The following is a 9,253-nucleotide window of genomic DNA, read 5'->3' as shown; positions in this document are numbered from 1 at the left end:
ATATGCCTTTATTTGTAATCTTGGTTTACCCCAGTAGTCTAACAAAGAAGGTATTCAAAGAGTTTAGTATTTCCCCCATCCCCCATGACTGCCACTACATGGAAAAGGCGTGGTTTGTAGTCAATGAGCCAATCACATGCAAAATCAGCATTACTGTACACCCCATCAGGTTAGAGAAATGCACCATGTGTGTTGTGAGTGTTTGACAAGGACCACTTTAATCTTGTGGAGGTAATGGGCATCCTTTCGCAGAGGCAATATCATAGTCTATGAAGTTTTACTGAGACGTGATTATTGCTAGTTGAAAACTTAACCCAATACCCCGCCGGGATGACTTGAAATATAGTCAGCTCAGGCAATTTTTGTTGGTCTCCAAGGAGACGTACAAGTCTGTTCTAAGGTTAAATCCTGCACCCGAGTCTAGTGACCATGGCCCTAACATGGGTGAATACAGTCAAGGTTTTGTTGCTCTTTCAACCTGCAGGACTTAACCTTACAACAGACTTGTACGTCTCCTTGGAGACCAACAAAAATTGCCTGAGCTGACTATATTTCAAGTCATCCCGGCAGGGTATTGGGTTAAGTTTTCAACTAGCAATAATCACGTCTCAGTAAAACTTCATAGACTATGATATTGCCTCGGCGAAAGGATGCCCATTACCTCCACAAGATTAAAGTGGTCCTTGTCAAACACTCACAACACACATGGTGCATTTCTCTAACCTGATGGGGTGTACAATAATGCTGATTTTGCATGCGATTGGCTTATTGACTACAAACCACGCCTTTTCCATGTAGTGGCAGTCATGGGGGATGGGGGAAATACTAAACTCTTTGAATACCTTCTTTGTTAGACTACTGGGGTAAACCAAGATTACAAATAAAGGCATATTTAATCAAGGATCCAGGCTGTCTAAAACTGGTTAATGGTAGTCTGATGACTTAAAGACAGCTTGAGAAAGCACAGATCTTGGCTCATTCTTTCCATTATAGAGGACGACTACAACCTTACGGGGTGTACAGTCATGTTTGTGTTGCATGTCACTGGTTTGTTGACTACAAACTACATATATTCCATGTCATGGCATTCATGGGGGAGAGGGAAATAGTAGATCCTTTGGATAACCTCCATTTACCCCTTTCATAGCAATGTCCAGAGTCAGACCGGGGGCCTGTATCACGAAGCAGGATTTTGTCTTAGCGAGGTAACTTCAGGGTTAACCCTGGGTTTTCGGTCTCACGAAGCCGGTTCAGTTCTTATCGGGGTAGATCACCATGGTAACTTACTCTGAACGGCTATCCTGCTCCGGAGCAGGGTAAGTTCAGGGTTGAATCTGATCCTGTAAAAAGCACCACCCACTGGCCAATCAGCTGTTCGGAAAAAAATGACTCCGCTGACAGAAATGCAGCCCAGTCATGACGGGAAGTTTAATTAATTTGATTGATTTTGATTTGAAAGTTTATTTTGAACATTAAAAAAGAAAAGAAAGCAACAACAACAGACAATGAAAAGATTGTTCAAAACGGAGTGGAAAGAAGTCGAACTTTCATCCCACCCCTTCATAAGAAAGAAACTGATCATTTGCGGACACTTAATAGCACCATTAATTAGTGCCAACATTTTGTTTTGTTGGAGGAAATGATCCCTGTTAAAGATAATGGGCCTAATTGACAGCTTTGCTGCTGGAAATGTGGAAAGTAGCCTATCATGTCTACACTTCATGGTGTTTGAGGGATTTTCCTTTTTGTTTTTTAAAGAGGGAGACTAGGTATATTTCTGCGCAGCTGTTAATTTCTAACACAGCTCAATATCAGGATGATTTTATTCAGACTATCAATTTGGTGTTGATATGATTTAATTGTGGCATCAGCTTTAAGCTTTATTGTAGCATATATAACGTTATGACAAAGAAGACCAATTTATCAGACGCAATGATGTTAGACGATAATTGTAATACACGCAATTCATTTGCGCAGCATTGATTTCATGGGATTCAAGGGTGTGATCAGTGTCAGATGTACAGGTACAGGTACTGTAGCTACTTGAACCAGTGATGAGTAATTTAACCTACAAATCATTTTATTTGCTACCTTGTTTTGTCTTGATTTTTCCCTCTCTTCTCCTCTATTTCTTCTTTCCTGACCCGTTTTTTTTTCTTCTCTATCATGTGATTTCATTGATGTTTTGACAGGGGAATTTCTTTGATAAGCTTTTAGTGGCTTCTAACCTCTCCGGCACTTTTCTTTGTTTAATCTTGTAAATTTTATACTGTCTGTTTTTAACATTATGTGCAAATAAACTAATCTAAACTAAAACTAAACATTATTCATCCCGTTATGCGTTGCCACGCATGTTTCCTCCTCCTGCAGCTGCCACGGTGTTGGCCTTTTCTCTAATGTTGCTTTCCTCCTCCTCATATTTTAGTAGAGTTAATCTCTGATCCTCATGAGAAATACTTTTTTTCCTCACATACAGCGCTCTGTGAGGACGCTCAGTGAGGACGCTCAGTGAGGACGCTCAGTGACGCTGCGCTTCTCTCATGATTGTGATTGGTCCGCTGCGTGCGCGTTCACGGCTTTTGATAAAGCAACCCTGGGTTGATTTACCGAGTTGATATCCAGCGTCGTGATACCGATTATCCTGATTGCCATTGTTAGGGTTAGTCAACCCAGGATAGGTCTGGGTAACCCAGGAAAGGTTGATCTTGCTTCGTGATACAGGCCCCAGGGCTGTACTATCCCTTGTTCAAGCCTTCTTTTGTCAATTCAAACCAAGCCAGCCAACACGGGTCAATCCCAAGATGCACTCTCCAGGGCTGAAAAGTGAAGCCAACACAGAACTTCCAAAAACTGCAGTTCCTTGAATGGCCACTTGAGGCAGGCTCCAGAAGCAAGCCAATCCTCAAAGTCATCAATGTTAAAATGCCCAAATTTACAGCATATATTTATGTACCCCGCCCGCTGCAAAACCTGTTTTCTTCTCTATTGCGGATTTCAAAAGTAGTTTTTCAATTTGGACTGTACAGACTTTCAGATATAAAGACAGTTTGAAAGAGCAACAAAACCTTAACTGTATTTACCCATGTTAGGGCCATGGTCACTAGACTCGGGTGCAGGATTTAACCTTAGAACAGACTTGTACGTCTCCTTGGAGACCAACAAAAATTGCCTGAGCTGACTATATTTCAAGTCATCCCGGCAGGGTATTGGGTTAAGTTTTCAACTAGCAATAATCACGTCTCAGTAAAACTTCATAGACTATGATATTGCCTCGGCGAAAGGATGCCCGTTACCTCCACAAGATTAAAGTGGTCCTTGTCAAACACTCACAACACACATGGTGCATTTCTCTAACCTGATGGGGTGTACAGTAATGCTGATTTTGCATGTGATTGGCTTATTGACTACAAACCACGCCTTTTCCATGTAGTGGCAGTCATGGTGGATGGGGGAAATACTAAACTCTTTGAATACCTTCTTTGTTAGACTACTGGGGTAAACCAAGATTACAAATAAAGGCATATTTAATCAAGGATCCAGGCTGTCTAAAACTGGTTAATGGTAGTCTGATGACTTAAAGACAGCTTGAGAAAGCACAGATCTTGGCTCATTCTTTCCATTATAGAGGACGACTACAACCTTACGGGGTGTACAGTCATGTTTGTGTTGCATGTCACTGGTTTGTTGACTACAAACTACATATATTCCATGTCATGGCATTCATGGGGGAGAGGGAAATAGTAGATCCTTTGGATAACCTCCATTTACCCCTTTCATAGCAATGTCCAGAGTCAGACCAGGGCTGTACTATCCCTTGTTCAAGCCTTCTTTTGTCAGTTCAAACCAAGCCAGCCAACACGGGTCAATCCCAAGATGCACTCTCCAGGGCTGAAAAGTGAAGCCAACACAGAACTTCCAAAAACTGCAGTTCCTTGAATGGCCACTTGAGGCAGGCTCCAGAAGCAAGCCAATCCTCAAAGTCATCAATGTTAAAATGCCCAAATTTACAGCATATATTTATGTACCCCGCCCGCTGCAAAACCTGTTTTCTTCTCTATTGCGGATTTCAAAAGTAGTTTTTCAATTTGGACTGTACAGACTTTCAGATATAAAGACAGGTTGAAAGAGCAACAAAACCTTGACTGTATTTACCCATGTTAGGGCCATGGTCACTAGACTCGGGTGCAGGATTTAACCTTAGAACAGACTTGTACGTCTCCTTGGAGACCAACAAAAATTGCCTGAGCTGACTATATTTCAAGTCATCCCGGCAGGGTATTGGGTTAAGTTTTCAACTAGCAATAATCACGTCTCAGTAAAACTTCATAGACTATGATATTGCCTCTGCGAAAGGATGCCCATTACCTCCACAAGATTAAAGTGGTCCTTGTCAAACACTCACAACACACATGGTGCATTTCTCTAACCTGATGGGGTGTACAGTAATGCTGATTTTGCATGTGATTGGCTTATTGACTACAAACCACGCCTTTTCCATGTAGTGGCAGTCATGGGGGATGGGGGAAATACTAAACTCTTTGAATACCTTCTTTGTTAGACTACTGGGGTAAACCAAGATTACAAATAAAGGCATATTTAATCAAGGATCCAGGCTGTCTAAAACTGGTTAATGGTAGTCTGATGACTTAAAGACAGCTTGAGAAAGCACAGATCTTGGCTCATTCTTTCCATTATAGAGGACGACTACAACCTTACGGGGTGTACAGTCATGTTTGTGTTGCATGTCACTGGTTTGGTGACTACAAACTACATATTTTCCATGTCATGGCATTCATGGGGGAGAGGGAAATAGTACATCCTTTGGATAACCTCCATTTACCCCTTTCATAGCAATGTCCAGAGTCAGACCAGGGCTGTACTATCCCTTGTTCAAGCCTTCTTTTGTCAATTCAAACCAAGCCAGCCAACACGGGTCAATCCCAAGATGCACTCTCCAGGGCTGAAAAGTGAAGCCAACACAGAACTTCCAAAAACTGCAGTTCCTTGAATGGCCACTTGAGGCAGGCTCCAGAAGCAAGCCAATCCTCAAAGTCATCAATGTTAAAATGACCAAATTTACAGCATATATTTATGTACCCAACCCGCTGCAAAACCTGTTTTCTTCTCTATTGCGGATTTCAAAAGTAGTTTTTCAATTTAGACTGTACAGACTTTCAGATATAAAGACAGGTTGAAAGAGCAACAAAACCTTGACTGTATTCACCCACGTTAGGGCCATGGTCACTAGACTCGGGTGCAGGATTTAACCTTAGAACAGACTTGTACGTCTCCTTGGAGACCAACAAAAATTGCCTGAGCTGACCATATTTCAAGTCATCCCGGCGGGGTATTGGGTTAAGTTTTCAACTAGCAATAATCACGTCTCAGTAAAACTTCATAGACTATGATATTGCCTCTGCGAAAGGATGCCCATTACCTCCACAAGATTAAAGTGGTCCTTGTCAAACACTCACACCACACATGGTGCATTTCTCTAACCTGATGGGGTGTACAGTAATGCTGATTTTGCATGTGATTGGCTTATTGACTACAAACCACGCCTTTTCCATGTAGTGGCAGTCATGGGGGATGGGGGAAATACTAAACTCTTTGAATACCTTCTTTGTTAGACTACTGGGGCAAACCAAGATTACAAATAAAGGCATATTTAATCAAGGATCCAGGCTGTCTAAAACTGGTTAATGGTAGTCTGATGACTTAAAGACAGCTTGAGAAAGCACAGATCTTGGCTCATTCTTTCCATTATAGAGGACGACTACAACCTTACGGGGTGTACAGTCATGTTTGTGTTGCATGTCACTGGTTTGTTGACTACAAACTACATATTTTCCATGTCATGGCATTCATGGGGGAGAGGGAAATAGTAGATCCTTTGGATAACCTCCATTTACCCCTTTCATAGCAATGTCCAGAGTCAGACCAGGGCTGTACTATCCCTTGTTCAAGCCTTCTTTTGTCAGTTCAAACCAAGCCAGCCAACACGGGTCAATCCCAAGATGCACTCTCCAGGGCTGAAAAGTGAAGCCAACACAGAACTTCCAAAAACTGCAGTTCCTTGAATGGCCACTTGAGGCAGGCTCCAGAAGCAAGCCAATCCTCAAAGTCATCAATGTTAAAATGACCAAATTTACAGCATATATTTATGTACCCTGCCCGCTGCAAAACCTGTTTTCTTCTCTATTGCGGATTTCAAAAGTAGTTTTTCAATTTGGACTGTACAGACTTTCAGATATAAAGACAGGTTGAAAGAGCAACAAAACCTTGACTGTATTCACCCACGTTAGGGCCATGGTCACTAGACTCGGGTGCAGGATTTAACCTTAGAACAGACTTGTACGTCTCCTTGGAGACCAACAAAAATTGCCTGAGCTGACTATAATTCAAGTCATCCCGGCGGGGTATTGGGTTAAGTTTTCAACTAGCAATAATCACGTCTCAGTAAAACTTCATAGACTATGATATTGCCTCTGCGAAAGGATGCCCATTACCTCCACAAGATTAAAGTGGTCCTTGTCAAACACTCACAACACACATGGTGCATTTCTCTAACCTGATGGGGTGTACAGTAATGCTGATTTTGCATGTGATTGGCTTATTGACTACAAACCACGCCTATTCCATGTAGTGGCAGTCATGGGGGATGGGGGAAATACTAAACTCTTTGAATACCTTCTTTGTTAGACTACTGGGGTAAACCAAGATTACAAATAAAGGCATATTTAATCAAGGATCCAGGCTGTCTAAAACTGGTTAATGGTAGTCTGATGACTTAAAGACAGCTTGAGAAAGCACAGATCTTGGCTCATTCTTTCCATTATAGAGGACGACTACAACCTTACGGGGTGTACAGTCATGTTTGTGTTGCATGTCACTGGTTTGTTGACTACAAACTACATATATTCCATGTCATGGCATTCATGGGGGAGAGGGAAATAGTACATCCTTTGGATAACCTCCATTTACCCCTTTCATAGCAATGTCCAGAGTCAGACCGGGGGCCTGTATCACGAAGCAGGATTTTGTCTTAGCGAGGTAACTTCAGGGTTAACCCTGGGTTTTCGGTCTCACGAAGCCGGTTCAGTTCTTATCGGGGTAGATCACCATGGTAACTTACCCTGAACGGCTATCCTGCTCCGGAGCAGGGTAAGTTCAGGGTTGAATCTGATCCTGTAAAAAGCACCACCCACTGGCCAATCAGCTGTTCGGAAAAAAATGACTCCGCTGACAGAATTGCAGCCCAGTCATGACGGGAAGTTTAATTAATTTGATTGATTTTGATTTTAAAGTTTATTTTGAACATTAAAAAAGAAAAGAAAGCAACAACAACAGACAATGAAAAGATTGTTCAAAACGGAGTGGAAAGAAGTCGAACTTTCATCCCACCCCTTCATAAGAAAGAAACTGATCATTTGCGGACACTTAATAGCACCATTAATTAGTGCCAACATTTTGTTTTGTTGGAGGAAATGATCCCTGTTAAAGATAATGGGCCTAATTGACAGCTTTGCTGCTGGAAATGTGGAAAGTAGCCTATCATGTCTACACTTCATGGTGTTTGAGGGATTTTCCTTTTTGTTTTTTAAAGAGGGAGACTAGGTATATTTCTGCGCAGCTGTTAATTTCTAACACAGCTCAATATCAGGATGATTTTATTCAGACTATCAATTTGGTGTTGATATGATTTAATTGTGGCGTCAGCTTTAAGCTTTATTGTAGCATATATAACGTTATGACAAAGAAGACCAATTTATCAGACGCAATGATGTTAGACGATAATTGTAATACACGCAATTCATCTGCGCAGCATTGATTTCATGGGATTCAAGGGTGTGATCAGTGTCAGATGTACAGGTAGAGGTACTGTAGCTACTTGAACCAGTGATGAGTAATTTAACCTACAAATCATTTTATTTGCTACCTTGTTTTGTCTTGATTTTTCCCTCTCTTCTCCTCTATTTCTTCTTTCCTGACCCGTTTTTTTTCTTCTCTATCATGTGATTTCATTGATGTTTTGACAGGGGAATTTCTTTGATAAGCTTTTAGTGGCTTCTAACCTCTCCGGCACTTTTCTTTGTTTAATCTTGTAAATTTTATACTGTCTGTTTTTAACATTATGTGCAAATAAACTAATCTAAACTAAAACTAAACATTATTCATCCCGTTATGCGTTGCCATGCATGTTTCCTCCTCCTGCAGCTGCCACGGTGTTGGCCTTTTCTCTAATGTTGCTTTCCTCCTCCTCATATTTTAGTAGAGTTAATCTCTGATCCTCATGAGAAATACTTTTTTTCCTCACATACAGCGCTCTGTGAGGACGCTCAGTGAGGACGCTCAGTGAGGACGCTCAGTGAGGACGCTCGGTGACGCTGTGCTTCTCTCATGATTGTGATTGGTCCGCTGCGTGCGCGTTCACGGCTTTTGATAAAGCAACCCTGGGTTGATTTACCGAGTTGATATCCAGCGTCGTGATACCGATTATCCTGATTGCCATTGTTAGGGTTAGTCAACCCAGGATAGGTCTGGGTAACCCAGGAAAGGTTGATCTCGCTTCGTGATACAGGCCCCAGGGCTGTACTATCCCTTGTTCAAGCCTTCTTTTGTCAATTCAAACCAAGCCAGCCAACACGGGTCAATCCCAAGATGCACTCTCCAGGGCTGAAAAGTGAAGCCAACACAGAACTTCCAAAAACTGCAGTTCCTTGAATGGCCACTTGAGGCAGGCTCCAGAAGCAAGCCAATCCTCAAAGTCATCAATGTTAAAATGACCAAATTTACAGCATATATTTATGTACCCAACCCGCTGCAAAACCTGTTTTCTTCTCTATTGCGTATTTCAAAAGTAGTTTTTCAAGTTGGACTGTACAGACTTTCAGATATAAAGACAGTTTGAAAGAGCAACAAAACCTTGACTGTATTCACCCATGTTAGGGCCATGGTCACTAGACTCGGGTGCAGGATTTAACCTTAGAACAGACTTGTACGTCTCCTTGGAGACCAACAAAAATTGCCTGAGCTGACTATATTTCAAGTCATCCCGGCAGGGTATTGGGTTAAGTTTTCAACTAGCAATAATCACGTCTCAGTAAAACTTCATAGACTATGATATTGCCTCTGCGAAAGGATGCCCATTACCTCCACAAGATTAAAGTGGTCCTTGTCAAACACTCACAACACACATGGTGCATTTCTCTAACCTGATGGGGTGTACAGTAATGCTGATTTTGCATGTGAT

General features: G+C 41.8%; 7 non-coding genes across 7 annotated transcripts; 1 reads left to right on the top strand and 6 right to left on the bottom strand.

The window, feature by feature from the left end:
• The first annotated feature begins 240 nt into the window (after positions 1–240).
• On the top strand, positions 241–381 carry LOC144467189 (U4 spliceosomal RNA). The gene has a single exon (XR_013493551.1). It is a non-coding gene; the product is annotated as a U4 spliceosomal RNA (small nuclear RNA).
• Positions 382–511: 130 nt separating this feature from the next.
• Positions 512–652, bottom strand: LOC144467145 (U4 spliceosomal RNA). Its single transcript, XR_013493507.1, has one exon. It is a non-coding gene; the product is annotated as a U4 spliceosomal RNA (small nuclear RNA).
• Positions 653–3,143: 2,491 nt separating this feature from the next.
• Positions 3,144–3,284, bottom strand: LOC144467144 (U4 spliceosomal RNA). The gene has a single exon (XR_013493506.1). It is a non-coding gene; the product is annotated as a U4 spliceosomal RNA (small nuclear RNA).
• A 931-nt stretch (positions 3,285–4,215) lies between these two features.
• On the bottom strand, positions 4,216–4,356 carry LOC144467133 (U4 spliceosomal RNA). Its single transcript, XR_013493495.1, has one exon. It is a non-coding gene; the product is annotated as a U4 spliceosomal RNA (small nuclear RNA).
• Positions 4,357–5,287: 931 nt separating this feature from the next.
• On the bottom strand, positions 5,288–5,428 carry LOC144467107 (U4 spliceosomal RNA). The gene has a single exon (XR_013493469.1). It is a non-coding gene; the product is annotated as a U4 spliceosomal RNA (small nuclear RNA).
• Positions 5,429–6,359: 931 nt separating this feature from the next.
• Positions 6,360–6,500, bottom strand: LOC144467101 (U4 spliceosomal RNA). The gene has a single exon (XR_013493463.1). It is a non-coding gene; the product is annotated as a U4 spliceosomal RNA (small nuclear RNA).
• A 2,503-nt stretch (positions 6,501–9,003) lies between these two features.
• LOC144467132 (U4 spliceosomal RNA) lies at positions 9,004–9,144 on the bottom strand. Its single transcript, XR_013493494.1, has one exon. It is a non-coding gene; the product is annotated as a U4 spliceosomal RNA (small nuclear RNA).
• Between the last annotated feature and the right edge of the window lie 109 nt (positions 9,145–9,253).

This window comes from Epinephelus lanceolatus, chromosome 15, assembly GCF_041903045.1.
Source record: "Epinephelus lanceolatus isolate andai-2023 chromosome 15, ASM4190304v1, whole genome shotgun sequence".
Taxonomy (NCBI): Eukaryota; Metazoa; Chordata; class Actinopteri; order Perciformes; family Serranidae; genus Epinephelus; species Epinephelus lanceolatus.
The sequence above is the reverse complement of the archived record's forward strand: the minus strand, read 5'-3'. Positions and strand labels throughout refer to the sequence as shown.